We start from the raw sequence: 22425 nt of genomic DNA on the forward strand, positions 1-22425 counted from the left end.
TTCACAATTTACTTTGAAATACAAGCATCATCTTGTATGAATGGACCTGATCTTACGTGCCGTTCACGCCACATTCCTGCTGTAGCGAGGTTGGAGAATTTGACGGCCAGCCAAATCTCTGTTCGTTACAGCAAGATGGGAAAACGCTGCCAGTGCGAAATGTGGTAAGGGTGGCGCTGTTGCCTCACAGTGCCAAGGACTGGGGTTCAATTCTGGCCTTGGGTCATGTCTGTGTAGTATTTGCACATTCTCCCCGTGTCTGCGTGGGTTTCCTCTAGGTGCTCCAGTTTCCTCCCACAGTCTAAAGATGTGCAGGTTTGGTTGATTGGTTATATTAAATTGTCCCCTCGTGTCAGGAGGCTTAGCAGGGGAAATATGTGGGGCCTGGGTGAGATTGTTGTTGGTGCAGGCTCAATGGGCCAAATGGCCTCATTCTGCACTGTTGAGATTCTATGATTCTATGCAGGCTAGCAATTTTAATATTTACTCCTGAAGTCATGAGTGTCTGTGGGAATGGCTGAACCATTTATTTTATCCATCCATGGCACATGGCCGTTATTCGCTGGGCTAGCATTTATTGGCTATCCCTCCTTGTCCTTGAACTGAGTGGCTGCTCAGCCATTTTAGAGGGTACTAAGAGTCAACCATATTGTTGTGGACCTGGGGTCACATGTGGGCCAGACCAGGTAAGGATGGCAGATTTCCTTCCCTAAAAGACCTTAGTGAATGAGATGTATTTTTACAGCAATTGGCAATGGTGTCACGGTCATCAATGGGTTCTTAATTCCAGATTTAGAACATAGAACATAGAACATTACAGCGCAGAACAGGCCCTTCGGCCCACGATGTTGCGCCGACCAGTTAAAAAACAATGACCCACTAACCTAAACCAATCCCTTTTCGTCCATAAACCTATCCACGGATCTCTTAAATGCCCCCAAACTAGGCGCATTTACAACCGCAGCAGGCAGGGCATTCCAATCCCTCACCACCCTCTGGGTAAAGAACCTACCCCTGACATCCGTCCTATAACTACCCCCCCCTTAATTTAAAGCCATGCCCCCTCGTGCTAGCTTTCTCCATCCGAGGAAAAAGGCTATCACTGTCCACCCTATCTAAACCTCTAATCATCTTATATGTTTCAATAAGATCCCCTCTTAGCCGCCTTCTTTCCAGCGAAAACAACCCCAAATCCCTCAGTCTCTCCTCATAGGACCTCCCCTCCATACCAGGCAACATCCTGGTAAACCTCCTCTGCACCCTCTCCAAAGCCTCCACATCCTTCCTGTAATGTGGGGACCAGAACTGCACACAGTACTCCAAGTGCGGCCGCACCAGAGTTGTGTACAGTTGCAACATGACGCTGCGACTCCTAAATTCAATCCCCCTACCAATAAACGCCAAGACACCGTATGCTTTCTTAACAACCCTATCTACTTGATTCCCAACTTTCAGGGATCTATGTACACATACACCTAGATCCCTCTGTTCATCCACACTATTCAAAGTCCTCCCGTTAGCCCTATACTCGACACATCTGTTATTCCTACCAAAGTGAATTACCTCACACTTCTCCGCATTAAACTCCATCCGCCACCTCTCGGCCCAGCTCTGCAACCTGTCTAAGTGTCCCTGCAAACTATGACACCCTTCCTCACAATCTACCACACCTCCGACTTTGGTGTCATCAGCAAACTTACTAATCCACCCAACTATACCCTCATCCAGATCATTAATAAAAATTACAAACAGCAGTGGCCCCAAAACAGATCCCTGAGGCACACTACTCGTAACCGAGCTCCATGACGAATATTTACCATCAACCACCACCCTCTGTCTCCTATCTGCTAGCCAATTCCTGATCCAATTTCCTAGATTACCCTCAATCCCATACATCTGCATTTTCTGCAGAAGCCTACCATGGTGAACCTTATCAAACGCCTTACTAAAATCCATATATACCACGTCAACTGCCTTACCCCCATCCACCTCTTTGGTCACTTTCTCAAAAAACTCAATAAGGTTAGTAAGGCACGACCTACCCGCTACAAAGCCATGCTGACTATCTCCAATCAATTCATTACTCTCCAAATAACTATAAATCCTATCCCTAATAATTTTTTCTAAAACCTTGCCCACAACAGAAGTGAGACTCACCGGTCTATAATTCCCGGGGAAGTCTCTGTTCCCCTTCTTAAACAATGGGACAATACTCGCTAACCTCCAATCTTCCGGTACTATACCAGAGGCCAACGATGACCTGAAGATCAGAGCCAGAGGCTCTGCAATCACTTCTCTTGCCTCCCAGAGAATCCTAGGGTAAATCCCATCCGGACCAGGGGACTTATCTATTTTCAAACCCTGTAGAATATTCAGCACATCCCCCTTATCAACTGCAATACTGTCTATTTCACACCCCTGCAACCCAGTGTCCTTCTCAGCTATATTCATGTCTCCCTGCGTGAACACCGAAGAGAAATATTGGTTCAACGCCTCTCCAATCTCTTCTGGTTCCACACATAACTTCCCTCTGCTGTCTATAACTGGCCCTAATCTTGCCCTAACCAACCTTCTGTTCTTGACATACCTATAGAACGCCTTAGGATTCTCCTTAATCCTATCAGTCAAAGTCTTCTCATGTCCTCTTTTAGCCCTTCTTAACTCACTCTTCAACTCCCTCCTAGCCAATCTAAAGTTTTCTAGTGCACTACCCGAGCCCTCAAGTCTCATCCGAACATAAGCCTCCTTTTTTTTAACCAACAAATCAACTTTTTTAGTGCACCACGGTTCCCTAGCCCTACCAATTCCTCCTTGCCTGACAGGGACATACCTATCACAGACTCGCAGTAGCTGCTCCTTGAAAAAACTCCACATTTCGGACGTTCCCAGTCCCTGTAATCTCCTAGTCCAACCTATGCTTCCTAATTCTCTCCTAATGGCCTCATAATTACCCTTCCCCCAGCTAAAACTACTGGCCTGAGGTTCATGCCTATCCCTTTTTTTTATTGAGTTCAAATTCCACCAACTGCCATGGTAGGATTCGAATCCGGGTCCCCTAAGCATTACTCTAAGTCTCTGGATTACTAGCCCAGCGACAATACCACTTAGCCACTGCTTCCCAGGTGGACAACATTTCACAATAATACACCACCCTGCCTCATGGGAAAACAGACTTCATGTCTCACAAGATTCTCCAAGTCTCCAAAGATGTGCGGATTAGGTGGATTGACCATGCTAAATTGCCCTTTAGTGTTGGGGGGACCAGCTCAGGTCAATGCATGGGGTTATAGGGATAGAGCCTGAGTGGGAATGGACTCCTTCTGCCCTGTGGGGTTCTATGAAGAGACATAATTGTTGCAAACATAACCCAATAATCACAAAGTTTTAACGAACTGGCGACTGAGAAAGACGGCACATCAACACTGAACGTTCTGTTGAACTAACCTTGATGACTGCTTTGTAAAAGTGTATTGAATATTTTATTTAATGGAACATACTTGAGGCTGGGTATTAAAAATTAAATAATCAGCACTCCTCCGTAATTGAAATGAAGAGGTCAAGTTCGCTGAGATGTTTATTTGTCTTCCTTTTTTTAGTAAGACTCTGGGATGTCATCCAGGAGCCATTTTGAGGGTGGCAATTTATACAAGACACGTCAAAACCCTGCAATCAACGAGGGCACAACGTACAAGTGGCACTCACAAAAGTCAATTTCAGCAAAGGGAAAGAAAGGTTTGTACCTCTGAGACCTAATGGAGCCACACTATGTCTATTGTTATCTTTTTGTGTTTAATTTTTAATTGCAGTTCTGCGGACTGAATTGAATCAGGATAATATATGGATGCAGCATAGTTCAGTAGTATAAGAAAATGCAACACTAAAAGACTTATAAAGATTCCACGGGTCCTTGTTTGGAGACTCAGGGCAGTGCAGAGTTCAAAGAGTCCCTACAGTGCAGAAGGAGGCCATTTGGCCCATTGTGTCTGCACCTACCACAATCCTACCCAGGCCCTATCCCCATAATCCCATGCCTTTACCCTGGCTAGTCCCCCTGACACTAAGGGGCAATTTAACATGGGCCAATCCATGGGTTTCAACCTCCCATTTTGATTTTGTCTGGGACAAGATTATTTACATAGTTCAGATGTGCGATTTGACTACCTGAGTAGAAACAATGTGGAGGGTTAAGAGTAGAAAGGCAGGAGAATGGCACTAAGTCAGGGTGCTCATGCAGACATGATGGGCTGAATGGCCTCTTTCCACAACATGACAATTCATCAATTCTGTGACTTGACTAAGGGATTTGGTAGAAATGAGGCCCAGGAAAGGCCTGAAGGGAATGCTTTGGAATGCTCCCAAGGAGGTGGAGAGACAGCTTTATTTCTGCTACCCTAGATGACATTGCAAGGCCCAGAATGGGAGCGCGCTGGATGGAATTCCTGAATATTCCCCACACTCAACCCAGAATGTTGAAGAAAGTCTATGGGGTGGATTTTGGGAGCACAGAGACCCAGTTGGACAGGGATTTGTGGTGCTTCTCCGTTAGAGTGGAAATCAAGCACAATCTGTGTTCTGCCCCAAATTACACTGTTCCTGCACACCTCCTTACCCACTCAACCCCCCCTGCCCCCTCCCCCACCTCTGCCCCATCAAAAATGCCTCCCATCACCTTCTCTCCGACATGACTGATCTGCATTTCTGCCCTTCCTGGATCCGGACAGTTCAAATCCATGCTTTCTATGTTAAAAGCATGAAATGACGAAAGGGTCTTGATGATGTATATCTCATAGGATCCCTACAGGGCAGAAAGAGGCCATTTGGCTCATTGAGTCTGCACCAACCACAATCCCGCCCAGGCCTTGCCCCTGTAACCCCTCATATTTACCTTGCTAGCCGCCCCAATACTAGGGTCAATTTAGCATGGCCAATTCACCTAACCCACACATTTTTGGAGTGTGGGAGGAAACCGGAGCACCCGGAGGAAACCCATGCAGACACGGGGAGAATGTGCAAACTCCACATCATGACCCGAGGCTGGAATTGAACCTAGGTCCCTGGCACTGTGAGGCAGCAGTGCTGACCACTGTGCCACCGTGCCGCTCCTGATATACCATGTAATTAACAGATGACTGCATCCAGTTCTTCTAGGATATCTGACATCGTCCTCCCAAAGATCTTAGGCACTGATGTGATGTTGAAAGGAAGGTAATCAAAACATCTCAATCCATGTAATGAATGTTATGAGTAACTTAGATGCTTCACTGAGAAGGAGTTGCCAAAATCTACCATTTGCATCTGAGCTCTCGTCCATAAACAACATGGGATGAACTTTGCGATCAATTGCTTTGCTCAGCTGAGTAATATCTATGCAATTCTGGTAGATTAGTAGGGTTTTGTCCATCCCCTTGTGCACCCTCTTCTTTCCTTCCCCCTGATGCACTCTATGTACATTATGCTTTGTCTGTATAGTGTGCAAGAAACAATACTTTTCACTGTATACCAATAATAAATCAAATCAAATCAAATTGCTTCTGTCTCAGGTGAAACAATCTCTTACTTGAAAATAGTCAATATTCTTCTTTATCTTCGGTAGGAGTGAATGAGGTGTTTTCTGGGTGTTAACATGCAGATTGGTTTTGAAGTGAGAAGAAACTGGGGAAATGGTAGACAACTTTGCAAGTTTGGTGAACAATTGTGGAAACTCAGGCCTGGAGTTTCCCCGCTGACCTTTTTAGCTTTCCAGTTCCTCCACTCTGCAAATCAGAAGGAAAAAGTCTCTGCCTTACCAGAAGTGTTCGATCAGGTCACAGGTCTCAATCAAGCAGAAGTGTAGCTGAATTGGCACCAAGCCTTTGCCAGGTATTGCATCCGGCCTTGTGGCGAAGCCCAAGCAGCAGGCAGGTCACTACGCTGTTATATGCGATGGGTGGCTGTGCAAACAATATCTTAGTCAGGCAAAGGATCGACAAAGAGAAAACTATGTACGCTGAAGTAATAAAAGCACCTGATGCCTTCTACAATCTGTGAATGATTGTTGAGTGCGCAAAATTTTAACAATTGTACCCAATGACAAGGGGAAAGCATTGATATGTTGAGCAATGATCTTTGTGAACTTGCAGAGGCTTTTAAGTTTAAGAGCCAACAACTATGATTCAACAGCATATATAAAATTTTCAGTGATTTTACTTTTGAAACCGAAGGGTTGAATTCAGTTGTCCAATAACCTTCAGTCCGCTGTCTTCAGGCTAGTACAGATTTTGAATAATTGTGAAAGAAAACCTTTTTCCAATTGTGGTTCAACATCAGAAAGCTGCCACACCTGCTATTTCCCTCTTCTAAGATATCCAAAAAGTTTCCACTTGGTTCCTGGTCTCTCCAAGGAAAAGCATCTCAATATCATTGATATCTTCTACGTCATGGATCTTGCCACGTTTTGGAAGGCTTTTTATTTTTCCCTATTCTGCACAAATTTCTTACTACAACATAGCCTGAAAGTGACCTTTGTTCTGTGAAAATGGCATTAGGTCACTTGGCAGAACAATTTTCACATCTGTGTTTTGTCTGGCCACACTGGTTACCATTTAGCTGGGGTGGTTGACGGACACTCTACCTGCCTTCCTTGCCTTTGTACATCCACCTCTTTGGCCTTAAATTGAATATATCCCACTGAGTCAGCCAATTTTGCGATGTGGCTCAGCCGTCACCCCAAATCACTGATTGATTTTGCTTCCTGACCTCTGGTTGTCTAGTCAGCTGACTTTCCTTTGTTAAGGCTAAATCATTCATTGACTGCAAATGGTCAGACTATGCTGCACCCAAAATCAGTTCATTTTCTAAACTGCCATATTTAGAGTTCTCTGCAAATCCATACAGATCATTGAAGAAGGTATCAATACTTTCCCCTTGTACATTTCTTAAATTATAGCCCACTCCACAGTGGTATTCTTTCATAGACTGAAATACGCATCAATTGCTTTTATCATTTCATCAGACATTGCCTTTCCTTTGTTGATCTTTTGTCCAACTACAACATCATTTGCACCGCCACCCATCGCATACAATAGCGTACTGACCTGCTAACCATTTGCCTGATGCAGTGAGATACCTGGCCAATCTTCAGTCCCAATTCAGCCTTGCGTCTGCTTGGTTTGAGACATGCAACCTGCTCAAAGCTTTCCGCTAATGGAAGAGACTTTTCCATTCATGTTCTTTTACTTGCTATTAGCATATAATATCAGCTTTTGGTTTTGTTGTTCTATATATTTACAGAGTCTGCTAAAGTAAGGGAAATATTAACATGGTGCAGTGGCTTCATCTTGCCATGGAGGTCCAGACAGCAAGATCATGAGATATGGGGAGTAGGTACAGAAGAGATGTCAGGGATAAGTTTTTCACTTAGAGGGTGATGGGTGCATGGAATTGGCTGCCGGCAGTGGTGGCGGAGGCAGATTCGATAGGGTCTTTTCAGAGACTTTTGGATAGTACATGGGACTTAGTAAGAAAGAGGGTTATAGGTAAGCCTTGTAGGTAGGGACATGTTTGGCACAACCTGTGGGCCGAAGAACGTGTTTGTGCTGTAGTTTTTTCTATGTTCTATGTTTCTATATTGCAACTCTGCCTCTGATGATGTATACTGTGTCTCATTAGAATATCAGTTAGTATTAACCCATTTAAGTTTATTAGTGTCACAAGTTGGCTTACACTGCAATGAAGTTACTGTAAAAATCCCCTAATCACCACACTCCAGTGCCTGTTTGGGTACACTGAGGAAGAATTTAGTCTGGCCAATGTACCTAACCAGCCTTTTGGACACAAAACACAGTCTTTTGGACTGTGGGAGGAATCCAGAGCACCCGGAGGAAACCCATGCAAACACGGGGAGAACATGAAAACTCTGCATAGACCCAAGCCGAGAATTGAACCTACATCCCTGGCACTGTGAGGCAGCAGTGTTAACCACTGTATTCTTGTCTAACTTTAAATTTGGCTTTACTCATCTTTACTCTTCCTACACATGTCACATGTGGAATAATCATGATCTAACAGTCATTGACTTTAATATCTTAAATATCCCAAGTGATGGGATTAGAAGGGATGCTACAGTTGTCCTCAATGTGTCTTTGGTTAGGGAGAGAATAATCAGAGAGGACTGCCTTGCTGATCACTATCCGGTGACCCCTGTTGGAACTGTGTGTGTCTCTATACATCTATTGGGTATTGAGAAGGGGACTGTCAGGTTTGATGGTAACAGCCCAATTAACTAAATAACTTTCTGATGCTCATGGCTCGTGGGAAACTAATGAACACTTGAAGATGGAGACAATAACCAAAACTTGTAGACTCTCACTCAACAAGAGACAGCACCTTCAGGGATGGGGGAAAATTACTGATGAGGAGAGACAATACATAATCTGTCAGAACTAAACCTCTTAAATCAGCAAATATTCACTCAGCTCAATTTTTTTTTGTTGAAGCTGTAAATCAAACTGACAGAGGGGTCTGAGCACGGAAGTGTGGTTAAAAGCTTAACAAGTCCCCAAAGGGGAAACTTTGTCCTGCTTAGCTCTTCACATCTTTCTCCTTTTGCATTGGAAGAAGGGGGTACAAAAGTCCATCCCCAATCCCAACCACGCCTCTCAAAATCTCAAAAGGTGGGAGGGATATGAAAGCCAACTTTCTGTTTTAATACAGTAATATAAAGAGCCCACTAAAAACAATCACAGCACAAATAATACTAACTTTCCTGTAACTCCAGAGTTATGAGTTGCCAAGAGAATCTCACTCTAGTGTTCAGACCTTTTTGCGATCTCACTGCTGAGCCAAATTTAACAGTATTTCCAGAGTGTCCACATAGTCACGCTGGAGGACACAGTTCAACCCGCAAACTGGCCTCCCATCCATTGACTCCGTCTATGCTTCCTGCTGCCTCGGAAATGCAGCCGGCATAATCAAGGACCCCATGCATTCTTGGACATTCTCTCTTCCATCTTCTTCCGTCGGGAGAAAGACACAAGATTCTGAGGTCACGTACCAACACACTCAAGGACAGCTTCTTCCCTGCTGCCATCAGACCTTTGAATGGACCTATCTTGTATTAAGCTGATCTTTCTCTACACCCTAGCTAATGACTGTAAACATTACATTCTGCACTCTCTCCTTCGCCACTACGTACTCAATGAATGGCATGCTTTGTCTGTATAACGCACAAGAAACAATACTTTACACTGTGCCCCAATATGTGACAATAATAAATCAAATCAAACCATGGCTTATGTGGTTTCTTGGGAGTAATGTTTGAAGTGGCTTCCACACGTGCTGAATTCTCATGTCCCAAGAAGTCACTGAAAATGTTCCCACATTCCAGTTCTTCCAATGAAGAATATTTCCAAACTATTCTTCTCCCCATTTTGCTAAAACAGAAAGTGCTAGATATGGGATTATAAACAAGTTGTGGTATGGTCAGCTCACTGTTCAGTTTCCTTTCTCTCCTTATATTTTATTTTCTAATAAAGTCTGTACGAAAGGTCAACGTTGTGAAGTTTCAGGCAGCCGAGTGGTAAAAATATTGGTTTTGTTTTTTTTAATCACAATAGACTTCGTCCTCCCCTAAACATAGGCTCACTCACAACTCCACAAAAGGCAATTGTGTTAGCAAATTATTAGGCTGTATTGTATATCGTAACTTAGACTACTCTTATCCGTGCCTTATGTTCCATCCACCTACTCTTCCAGTCCTGTCACTATCCACGTTCAAGAGAAGAAACCTTAAACATCTGAGACCCCAAGGATTCTGCTCTGAATCCCAACACTGTCTGATCACGTTACCTGGCCAACTGTGTGTGGTTTGCCATTTTGTGGTTGACCTTCCATCTCAACTCTGTCTAATCCATTGAGTTTTCTAGTATCAGGTTTGCCAAGAGGTACAAGGGAGAGCCACTCATAGCACCTCCAATTTGCCCGACCCAGCGACGACTCAAGCAAACTTCTTAACTTTGCATGTCATTACAGAGACTGGACAAACTAGCGTTGTTTTCTCCAGAGCGGGGGAGGCTGAGGGGAGACTGATAGAAGATAGGGCTGACAGTCAGAATCTTTTTTCCAGAGTTGAAATGTCTAATACGGGTGGGCATGCGCTTAAAGTGAGAGGGGGCCAGTTCAAAGGAAATGTGAGGGGCAATTTTTTTTACACAGAGTGACAGATGTCTAGAAAGCTGCCAGTAGTGGAGACAGATACAATATGGGCGCCTAAGGGGCTTTAAGATAAGCTCATGAATATGCAAGCAATAGAGGGATATGGACCAAGAGCAGGCAGAAGGGATTAGTTTAATCTGGCATCATGTTTGGCACAACATTGTGGGCCGAAGGGTCTGTTCCTTGCTGTACTGTTCTATGATCTATGAATACAGCTTCATTTTCATGGGTCCACTGACCACCATCTTCTAAGCATTCTTCAATCATCTCTCTAGACAGCATCAGGGACCCATGTTCAATTCTAGCCTTGGGTGACTGTCTGTGTGGAGTTTGCACTTTCTCCCCGTGTTCTCCCACAGTCCAAAGGTGTGCAGGTTAGGTTGACTGGCCATGCTAAATTGCCGCTTAGTGTCGAGGAGCAGTAAGGTAAATATGTGGGGTTATGGGGATAGGGTCTGAGTTGTGATTGTTGCCGGTGCAGGCTTAATTGTCCAAAGGGCTTCCTTCTGCACTGTAGGGATTCTATGATTCCATGATTCTCTTCAATTAGGGACACAGAAAAACATCTCACTGTCAAGTGTATTAACGGAGAAATGAAAGAAACATTTTCTTCCTGCTATGAATCCTTCTCTGGTTTATTGGAGACAGCTTGACTTGGTTGCTGTGATATGTAAGGGATCCTACATATTTTTTCTTCTTGCTGAGGGAAAATTCTTTACCTGTGTGGATAGGATGGGATGTCCAAGGTCAACAACAATTGTACTTCGCTCCTCTGGTCAGTTACTTTGGAGCATAGACTGACAAATAGACATGTTTTGTAAAAACTTAAAATTTTACCTCCTGTGGTGGAAATGGTTTACTAAAAAGATGTAATCGAGGAGAGCCGGTGGATGTGGTCTTTCTTGATTTTCAGAAGGCGTTTGACAAGGTACCTCACAAGAGGTTATTGCAGAAGGTAAGGGGGCATGGATTTGGGGGTAGGGTGTTAGCGTGGATAGAGGATTGGTTGTCAAATAGGAGGCAGAGAGTAGGGGTTAATGGGTGCTATTCGGATTGGCGGTTGGTGACTAGTGGAGTGCCCCAGGGGTCGGTGCTGGGGCCTCAGCTATTTACCATTTATATAGATGATCTGGAGGAGGGAACCGAGTGTATGGTGTCGAAATTTGCTGATGACACCCAGATTGGTGGAACGGCAAATTGCGCGGAGGGTGTGGAGAGTCTGCAGAAGGATCTAGATAGGCTGGGCGAATGGGTCAGGAACTGGCAAATGGAATTTCATGTTGGCAAGTGTGAGGTGGTCCACTTTGGTAGGAATAATGGTAGGAAGGACTATTACTTACGGGGCGAAAAACTGCAGCAGGCGACGGTGCAGAGGGGCCTCGGGGTCCTTGTGCATGAGTCGCAAAAACCCAGCCTGCAGGTGCAGCAGGTGGTCAGGAAGGCAAATGGGATGCTGGCCTTCATAGCGAGGGGGATTGAATATAAAAGTAGGGAGGTCTTGCTGCAGCTGTATAGGGCATTGCTGAGGCCGCAGCTAGAGTACTGTGTGCAGTTTTGGTCGCCGCACTTACGCAAGGATATTTTGGCCTTGGAGGGAGTGCAGAGGAGGCTTACTAGGCTGATACCGGAGTTGAGGGGGTTGAGCTATGAGGAGAGGCTGAATAAACTAGGCTTGTACTCGTTAGAGTTTAGAAGAATGAGGGGAGATCTCATTGAGACATATAAGATGATGAATGGGATGGATAGGATAGAGGTGGAGAGACTCTTCCCGCTCAGAAAGGACAGTAGGACTAGGGGGCACAGCCTCAAGATAAAGGGGGGGCGGTTTAGAACGGAGTTGAAAAGGAACTTCTTCACTCAAAGGGTGGTGAATCTCTGGAATTCTCTGCCCGTTGCAGTGGTGGAGGCTGCCTCGCTAAATATTTTTAAGACGCGGGTTGATGGGTTTTTGATAAGCGAGGGGATTAAGGGTTATGGAGAGAGGGCGGGAATGTGGAGCTGAGCCACGACAGAACAGCCATGATCTTATTGAATGGCGGGGCAGGCTCGAAGGGCTAGATGGCCTACTCCTGCTCCTATTTCTTATGTTCTTATGTTCTAAAACGCAACTTCCAAAAAAATTCCTCCCCCTAGGGAACTGTTGTTCCGAAATGGCATTCTGAATACAATTCTCCAATTCTATTCCCAGGCAGATGAGTCATCATAGCCGTGCAAAAAAGTCTGTAGAAATGTGGGGCACATTAGGAGAGGTGACAAATTCCAGGAATAATACATCCTCAGTGACACCATCCAGACAAGGCCATCCACCACACTCATTGTCCCAAACGCCTAATCTCAAAAGATTATTAATGGCAATAGTGAGAGTGTTATTGTAAGGAAGTTGCAGCAATCAATGACATTATACACGGAAGTTGAAAACATTCAAGGGATCCAACCATTGTTTAAATGGAAATATCTTTTCGTTTATGACTCTGGCTATGATTCATCAAACCATATTTTTGACAACTATACAATACGCAGAATTCTAAAGGAAAAATAATTGACAATCTGCATTGTTTATTTCTCAGCTGTCTGTTGCCTTCCAGAACAAAAAGCCCTCCATTACTGCTCCACATTCAGAAATCTTACCCATAGCTGGAAAGGAAAAGCAATCTCCTTCCTGCGTCACGGTGGCACAGTGGTTAGCACTGCTGCCTTACAGCGCCAGGGACCCAGGTTCGATTCCCAGCTCGGGTCACTGTCTGTGTGAAATTTGCACGTTCTCCCCGTGTCTGTGTTTCCTCTAGGTGCTCTGGTTTCCTCCCACTGTCTGAAAGATGTGCTGGTTAGGTGCATTTGCCCTGCTAAAAAATTCTGTCCCAGTGTACCCAAACAGGCGCCGGAGTATCGCAACTAGGGGATCGCCCACAGTCACTTCATTGCGGTATGTCTGCTTGTGACACGAGTAAATAAACTTTAACTTCAGCACTTAGTGGGGAAAATTTACCAATCATTGGGCTATTCAAGATAGATGTTGAGTTTCTCTCCTCTCCCCAGCAAAATGTCAGAGCCTGCTGCATATCTGAAAACAAACAAAACCCATCAAGGCAAATCTAGCTGTCAAATTTGTGTAAATGAACCAGTGTCCAGGATTGACTCCACTGAAGGTAATCTGTGAATGTGGCATCTCAATCAGATGACTAACTTTGTATTGTGATCTTGAGGGAGACAATCAACTTACAAACAGATATTCAAACTCATAGCTATTAAAGAACTACCCCACAGGATTCATGTTCTGAACTAAAACTTTTACTATTCCAAGAATTAAAAACAGCAAGCAGTATTGGTTTAGAATCATGGAATCCTTACAGTGCAGAAGGAGGCAATTCGGCCCATTGATCCTGCATCAACAACAATCCCACCCAGGCCCTATCCCCATAACCCCACATATTTACCCTGTTTGTTCCCTTGTCACTAATGGTCAATTTAGCATGACCAATCAACCTAACCCACACATCTTGGGAGTGTGGGAGGAAACCGGAGCACCCAGAGGAAACCCACGCAGACACGGGAAGAATGTGCAAACTCCACACAGACAGTGCCCCAAGGCGGAATTAAACCCTGGCGATGTGAAGCAGCAGTGCCACAGTGTCGTCCCACAATGTTTTGTAAACATTTAATATTTAAGTCCACAAACTCTTAACAGACCACTTTCCATTCTGTTTGAAATTCCACCCCAGTGTTTCCTTATACATGATAGGCTCTTGAGGGTTCCTTCACTTTTCCTCAGATCAAAATCAGGGTATGCCACAGATCTGAGGAATTCACTGGATTTCCTCAGTTTTCCAGTCTGGCACTTAGGACTTCAGACCTCCTTCTCGTTACAAGGATTCCACTGACAATTCTTTCATTAGATTTAAGAACAGATAGGGCAATTTTAATTCCTCATGAATTTGTATATTTTATTCTGAGTATGGGCACCACTTGCAATTCCTGGTTTCATGACTCCAAATCAGGAACACTCGCGATGCTAATGGCCTTTATGCTCCTTGTTTTTGACTTATGGGGAGGGGGTGGTGCAGTGCTATTGTCACTGGACTAGTAATCCAAAGACCCAGGTTAATGGTCTGGGGATCCGGGTTCGAAACCTACCAAAGCACATGAAAAAATCTGGAATGGAAAGTCTACTGATGGCCATCAAATCATTGTTGACGGTCTAGACGACCCTTCCTCAGAGCTCTGGTTTGAAATATCAGCTCTGTTCTCTCTCCAGAGATGATGTCAGCCCTGCTGAGAATTTCCAGCGTTTTCTGTTTTTGATTCTTTTCCCCCTCCCTGCTTGAAACAATTAACCCAACCTTTAACCCAACCTCCTTGGCAAAAGTGTTAAACTAGGCTTTGACTCCACATATCTGGCGCCAACAGATATAAGTATGTATATATATGTGGAGTCAAAGCCTGTTTTTTTAATGCATATAAAATAACATATTTTCACTCTCAGCATAAGACCCTCCTGATCAAAGCAGCCAATGTTTGTAGCTCGCAATCATTGTTATTGAATTTCTTTTCAAATCACATGCCCATGAAGGGGTCATTCATAATGTGTGAACTAATGAGATTCTGTAGCGGAACAATCAGCAAATCATTGCAAGCCCAGAGATCTCTGCAATGAAGAATGCATTGCTCAACATTTAAATTTACCTTAACTTTTTGCATTTCCACAGTATTTCCAAGGATTTCTGGAGGGAGAGGTAATGCTACAACTGGACCATTGGCTGTTATGTCTGTTAGGGCATGCCCCTTTAAGAGTACGGATCAGGTGACTGAGTCTTATGCTCCACCTGGGGTGGAACTTGCCTAAACACAGTTAGAAGTCTTACAACACCAGGTTAAAGTCCAACAGGTTTATTTGGTAGCAAACACGGCCCGGTGGTACAGTGGTTAGCGCAGCTGCCTCACAGCGCCAGGGACCTGGGTTCGATTCCAGGCTTGGGTCACTGTCTCTGTGGAATTTGCACATTCTCCCTGTGTCAGCGTGGGTTTCCTCCAGATGCTCTGGTTTCCACTCATAGTCCAAAAGATGCATTGCCCCGAACAGGCGCCTGAGTGTGATGACAGGGAATTTCACAGTAACTTCATTGCAGTGTTAATGTAAGTCTTGTGATTAATAAATAAACTTTACTTTAGTCCGTATCAAAATCTTTTCCCAAAAGTAGGGGAGCCTAAAACTAGTTTAAGGTGAGAGGGGGAGATACAAAAGGATCCGGAGGGGCAATATTCCACACAAAGGGTGCTGAGTATCAGGAACAAGGTGCCAGGAGTAGTTTAGAGGGGGGTACAATTTTGTCTTTTAAAAAGCATTTCGACAGTTAGATGGGTATAGAGGGATATGGGCCAAATGTGGGCAATTGGGGCTAGCTTAGTGGTTAAAAATAAGGTGGCATGGACAAGTTGGGCCAAAGGGCCTGCTATAAACCTCCTGTGACTCTATATTAGACCTCATATATAATACTGGCCATTGGCAGTTTCCCCACACAGATAATCACTGAGCAGTCATAGCCGTGTCTATTTGAGGGGAGGGAAAGAAGGGGATTCAAGCAGGTAGAGGAGATGTACGAGCAAGATTTTTACACAGAGGGTGGTGAATGTTTGGAACGCGCTGCCTGGGAAGATGGTGGGAGCAGGTACGATAGCAACATTTAAGGGGCAACTAGATGAATAGGATGGGAATGGAAGGATACGGACTCTGTAAGTGCATACGGTTTTAGTTCAGGCAGGCATCATGATTGGCACAGGCTTGGAGGGCCAAAGGGCCTGTTCCTGTGCTGTACTTTTCTTTGTTCGTACCTGCCACATCATGGGGGAGGGTGGGAGAGGGGAAATGGGAGTGTTACCTGGGGATACTTTCTGGCACACCAACCAGTTTAGTTATACAGCAGAGTCATTGTCTCAGGTTGCTCTCTCGGGTTGGGCCTGTTCCTGTTTTGCTACTCAAGCCTCAATCCTCCCTGCCCAATAAAGCAGCCCCACCTCTGATGGTGTTATAACCGATTGTCAGAGGTGTTCAAAGCAAAATAAATAAGAAAAAGATCCAGTAAACCGCACCCCCCCCCCCCCCCCCCACTGCTGCTTCTCCTGGCTTACTGGCACCTTGAATTCCTGGAAATTCCAGAACAAGTCTGGAAAGGTATGGTGCATGACGTGGGCAGCCAGACAAAGGAGAGAAGAAAAAGAGGAGGATAAAAGACCAGCCAGCTGATCGAGCCTGCTCACGAGCTGTGCTCATGGATCTGACATTAACCCATTAGAGGTAAAGAAAGATCCCATAAAAAGTGAAATGATGAGTGACCAGTTAACTCTTATTTTAGTTGTGGTGACTGAGGGGGGAGTATCGGCCAAAACACCCAGAGAACTCCCCGGTCATCTGCAAATAGTGTCACGGCGCAGAATCGTTCCAATGGAGGGACTCTCGTTGGCCACTGGAGGGGGGATTTAACACTCCGAGGAGGGCAGAGGTCCTGCCTCAAGAGCCAACTAGACTGGGGGATGGGGAGGGAGGTGGTGGTGTCACGCTTTGAAGGCCAACAGGAAGAGCCTGCAAGGCCCGGGGGGAGGGGGATTTCAGAAAGGGCCAGTAATGGGAGGCAGCCACTCTCCATCAACCCTCTCGAACTCCCTGAGCAGGAAAACTTTCTGGGCCTCTCCCTATCCCTGAACCACACCCACTGGCCTCAAAATTGTGGCTGGACAGAGAACAACCCTTCAGTAATCACTTATGAGCCTGTGGGCGGCATGGTGGCACACTGGTTAGCACCGCTGCCTTGTAGCGCCAGGTTTGATTCCCGGCTTGGGTCACTATCTGTGTGGAATTTGCATATTCTCCCAGTGTCTGCTTGGGTTTCCTCCCACAGTCCAAAAGAGGATTTTTGCAGTATTTGTGACTAACAAAAGGCATGCTGGTTAGGTGCATTGGCCATGCTAAATTCTAAATTCTCAACTCTCAACTGGAACAAGCCGTCCTCTGTAATATTGTGGACATGTCAGTGGAGGGATTAAGATTACCTAGCAAAGTTAATGGTTGCCCTCCCTCCTGCTTTGCTGGAAATCCTCCAGTGGATCCCATAAAATTCTGCCCCTTTAATCTTTAACCCTCCTGTCTGAGCCATGGGGACAGACAGACACCCTTGACGTCTCAACTGAGTGACTGCTGCTCTATCAGTGCGGTACCCCCACCCTCTGTACTGCAATGGGCAGACTAACTATTTACTCCAGTGGGGCCCTGAACTTGCGATCTTCATGCACAGTTTGACCATGTGAATCATCGCTTCCTAACTTCCATTTCAGGGTACAGCTTTTTATTCAACTTGACTGCGTGCAGCTTTTAAAAAAAAAATCAGGATTGGTTTAAAAAAAAACACAACCGTTCTGTCAATTGAAAATGTCATTAAAATAATGTTTACGTAGGTCTGTAAGGAACAGTCACCTCACACCTCAGCACACAAATAAGCAGAATGCGAGACGTAGCGCTGTCCTGTTAAACATTACAGATAGGCTCCATAATTGCATGTAATTATACTTGTACATGATTAGGATAAATTACTGCTATTATAGTGCTTTTTTGCTGCAAGAGTAGATTTTATAATGCAGCCCATAGTTCTCCATTCAGAGTTGTAAAACTACAAAGTGAATATTAATTAGGACTGGGAATTTGAACACTTTCTTCCTCTAATTTTCCTCCCCTGTTTTGTGATGTTGGTTTTAGGTGAATGTGCCCTTGAAATGGTGACATCTGAGCCTCGGCCGCAAGCAGCAAGAGCCCACACTGACCACGAGGGACAGTAGAGCCAAACTCAATCCTGATGTTAACTGAATATCACTGTGCACAGGGGTGTCCAGAAGAGTGTCTGTTTCCCAACATTCTCAAGAAGCTTGACACCATCCAGGACAAAGCAACCCGTTTGAGCAGCACCACATCTACAAACATCCGCTTCCTCCACCCACTGATGCTCACTAGCAGCAGTGTGTACCATTTACAAGATGCACCACAGCAACTCACCAAAGATCCCTTGACAGCACTTCCCAAATCCACTTCCATCTAGAAGGACAAGGGCAGCAGATGCATGCAAGTTCCCCTCCAAGCCACTCACCATCCTGGCTTGGAAATATAATCACCATTTCTTCGCAGTCGCTGGGCCAAAATCCTGGAATTCCCTGCCGAATGGCATTGTGGATCAATGGACTGCGGATATTCAAGAAGGCAGCTCACCACCGTGTTCTCAAGGACAACTAAGGATGGGCAATAAATGCTGGCCAACCAGCCAGGGACGCCCATGTCCCACGACTGAAAAAAAAGTGCGTGTTGCTGGTTGGGCTAGCATTTAATTCCCACTTCAGATCGTCATTGAGATGTGGTGAGTCACTGCTGCATTCTATGGCGTTGATGCATTGCAGTGCTGTTGGAGAGGGATTGTCAGGATTTTGATACAGTGACAAGAAAGGAACAACAATATAGCTCCAAGTCAGGGTGGTGTGCATCTTGGGGAGGAACGTGCAGATGGTGGTGATCCTTTACATCTGTTGCCCTTGTCCTAAATGATAAAGGTTGCTGGTTTGGAAGGTACTTACGGAAGGTGGTTTGGCTCTGAGATTGGCAAACACAGTAGAAGCCTGGGACAGAATGTGGGGATCTGTGTGCTCTGTACAGCTCTGGGTCACACCAGCCAGTGTAAGTCATCAGGGGAAACTCAAATCTGTTGTTCCAGTTCATCAGAGGGACTACCCTTGGACTCAATGCCAGCCCCGTCCATCATGGGATGAATTCAACATTCATATAATACAGTATGCCATATTCGGACCCATCATTAAACAGTGTCTCCTAGGATGGGTCATGCAGCAAGCTCTGATGACGACAGTAGAAAACTCTGGGGCAGAACTAGATACAACTCCGTATTAGTCTTGAAAACAGGCCAATCAATACTGACATTTTACAATTACCAGTCTGGGAAAACTGCAATTAAACTGACAGCTTTCAGCCACTGTATGGAGCCAATGGGCTGATAAATATCAATACATTACTGCCTCGTAAGCAAACTCTTTGGAATGAACAAGGGTTCCAATTGTCCGCCTGCCAAGGACCAGAACCAGTTGCAAGCTGTATCAGAAGTAAATCTTTCACTTGAAAGGAACACGTAATCCACTTAAAACAAAACATTGCTGAAGAGAACGAACATCAAAAGTTTTAAAGTTTATTTATTAGTGGTACAAATAGGCTTTCAATGAAGCCGCAATGAAGTTGCTGTGAAAATCCCCGAGTCGGCACCCTCTGTTCAGATACACTCAGGGAGAATTTAGCACGACCAACGCATCTAACTAGCACGTCTTTCGGACTGTGGGAGGAAACCGGAGCACTTGAAGGGAACCCAGGCAGGCACAGGGGGAGCGTGCAGAAGCCACACAGATAATCACCTAAGAATGGACCTGAAGCTGGGTCTCTGGTGCTGGGAGGCAGCAGTGCTAACCACTGTGCCAGTGCAAACCTACAAAGTTCTCTTCAAACCAGTTTCTACTGAATGGTTATGATGACCACAGACCATGGCATCTAGCAATGACAGGTCAGAATACAGAATCTACTGCTAAATATATAGAATATAAATGACAGCGCGTCACAGTGAAACGCAATGGACCCAGCAGTACCTATAATCCCGCATTTTGATCTGGTAGTCAAGGTAACAAGGAAGCCACATAATTGGAAGAGCCACAAGGTTTGTCCCCAGCGAGAGGATTGAGTTAAAGGGATAACAGGGAGAGGCTGGAACTCTACTTTATGAGAAGGCGACTGGGAGCGAAATGTTTAAAAATAGGCTTTAAATTGCATGGGAAACGATGGAGAAACAACATCACGTGGCAAGGCCTGAGAAATGGAATATGGGTTCAGAATGGTGAGGGCGAATACAGACATGGGTGATTAAATATTGTGCGGGGAAAGACGGTTCTTGAGCTGTGTGATACTAGGACATGACACATCAAGGAATACAACACGGCAAGAAAGAATAACATAGGCTATCTAGCTTTTTATTTTATATACTTTTGGGGTCATAAAATCTTTCCTCTGATTTAAGGAACAGGCTGAACGGGATGTGGAGGCTTTGGAGAGGGTATAGAAAAGATTTACCAGGATGTTGCCTGGTATTAGCTACGAGGAGGGGTTGGAGAAACTTGGTTTGTTCTCATTGGAATGACGGAGGTTGAGGGGCAACCTGATAGAAGTCTACAAGATTACGAAGGGCATGGATAGAGTGGATAGTCAGAAGCTTTCTCCCAGGGTGGAAGAGTCAATGACTTGGGGACACAGTTTTAAGGTGCGAGGGGCAAGGTTTAAAGGAGATGTACGAGGCAGATTTTTTTTTACACAGAGGGTAGTGGGTGCCTGGAACTTGTTGCCAGGGGAGATAGTGGAAGCGGATACGGTATGACTTTTAAAGGGTGTCTTGACAAATACATGATTAGGATGGGAATAGAGGGATATGGTACCAGGAAGGGTAGGGAGTTTTAGTTAAGTCAGGCAGCACGGTCGGTGCAGGCTTGGAGGGCTAAAGGGTCTGTTCCTATGCTGTAATTTTCTTTGTTCTATGGTTAGAGTCTGTGGCTTTGTCTATGTTTTTTTCATGAAATTTTTCTATTTCTTGATCTTGCATTGATGTTACAGGGTCAATAGGATAAGGCTTTTCTGTTTTTTACCTTATTTGGCCATGTTCATATGACTGGTGACCTATTTTGACTGCTATCTCTTTCAAAGCTTTAATTGGCCTGGTCTTTGCACCAAATATCTCTTCAAGAAACACAAACACAGTAAGGTTGCATCTTTGAAATCAATAGTTTAAAGGCTTTGAAATTTGCTGTAAAATCTGCCATACCGTTTTACATCAAGTTTGTGCCTGATGCCATCCTCTTCCAACCAAACCAGCCACAGAACTCCTGCAATGCGGATGGAGGTCATTCGGCCCATCAAGTCTGCACCAATTCTCTGTCAGAATATCTAACCCAGTCCCTCTCCCCCACCCTATCCCTGTAACATCACACATTCACTGCAGCTAATCCCTTTAATCTACACATCTTGGGACACTAACGGTCAATTTAGTACAGCCAATCCCACCTAACCAGCACATCTTTGGACTGTGGGAGGAAACAGGAGTACCCGGAGAAAACCCACCCAGACATGAGGAGAACATGCAAACTCCACACAGACAGTCACCCAAACTGGGAATCGTAGCCAGGTCCCTGGCGCACTGAGGCAGCAGTGCTAACCACTGTGGCACTGTGCCACCCTAAACCTAACAGAAGACATGGTTTCAGTTCTGCTGGCTCATTGTTGCTCCTAAATCAGCTGCAACAGAAGCCTGGTGGAGGTTCGCTGGCTCTCCCTCCCTGGATGAAGAATTCCCTTTGGTCATTGAGTGAGGCAGCTTTAGAAAAGACAACACGATTTCCCATATTTACTCTTTCGAATTGAAATTTTGGACAACAGAATGAGTTTCAGAAATTAACAACACTGCTATGCCTTGCCACCAGAGGGGTCGTTGCCATCTGAAACACCTGGGGACTTGGCACACATAGTAAAGAGCTAAACAGCAAGATCAAGGCCCCTACCCGTGTCAGAAATCAAGCCTGTTCATGGTTGGTACTCAATATACAGCAATGTAGTGGAGCACTGTCTGTGTGAAGTTTGCATGTTCTCCCTATGTCTGTGTGGGTTTCCTTTGGGTGCTCCGGTTTCCTCTCACAGTCCAAAGATTTGAGAGTTAGGTGAAGTGGCGATGCTAACTTTCCATCTAAAGTTCTGCAGCTTGGGTAGATTAGCCACGGCAAATGTATGGGGGGTTCAAGGCTGGGAGAGATTTTCTTTCAGAAAGTCAGTGCAGATTCAATGGGCTGGATGGCCTCCTTCTATAGGGATTCTGTGTTTCATTGCTTTAGTTACAGAGGAGCATAAGACACAAAAAGACCATTAAAAAGGTCAATGGGCCTGATTTTACAGCCTTGCTTGACCTGACACTGTAAAATCCCGGGCCTTCCCATTGTCCGCCCCTCGCCCTTTCCGATACCTGTGGCAGGCAGGGTGGTAAAATTCCCGCACATGTATTTGGCTCTAGTTAAGCCAAAACAAAAACATCCCGACAATGTTTCCTGTAGTATTCATAGGTCCACGGCAAGTCTTTGCAGCTATTCATTCAATGTAAGCTGAACCTTGAAGTCATG

At 45.0% G+C, this 22425-nt stretch overlaps 1 protein-coding gene across 13 annotated transcripts in view; it reads right to left on the minus strand.

The window, feature by feature from the left end:
- Nucleotides 1-22425, minus strand: part of celf2 (cugbp, Elav-like family member 2) — a 614034-nt gene that overhangs the window by 530948 nt on the left and 60661 nt on the right. The window contains exon 2 of one of the 13 annotated variants that reach the window (XM_080207690.1): nucleotides 5787-5930. The exons of the other annotated variants lie outside the window; for them this stretch is intronic. The gene's annotated coding sequence lies outside the window, so the exon portion shown is untranslated. The remainder of the gene's footprint in view (nucleotides 1-5786; nucleotides 5931-22425) is intronic. 13 annotated transcript variants of the gene reach the window in all.

This window comes from Carcharhinus amblyrhynchos, chromosome 19, assembly GCF_965287045.1.
Source record: "Carcharhinus amblyrhynchos chromosome 19, sCarAmb.v2.hapA, whole genome shotgun sequence".
NCBI classification, from domain to species: Eukaryota; Metazoa; Chordata; class Chondrichthyes; order Carcharhiniformes; family Carcharhinidae; genus Carcharhinus; species Carcharhinus amblyrhynchos.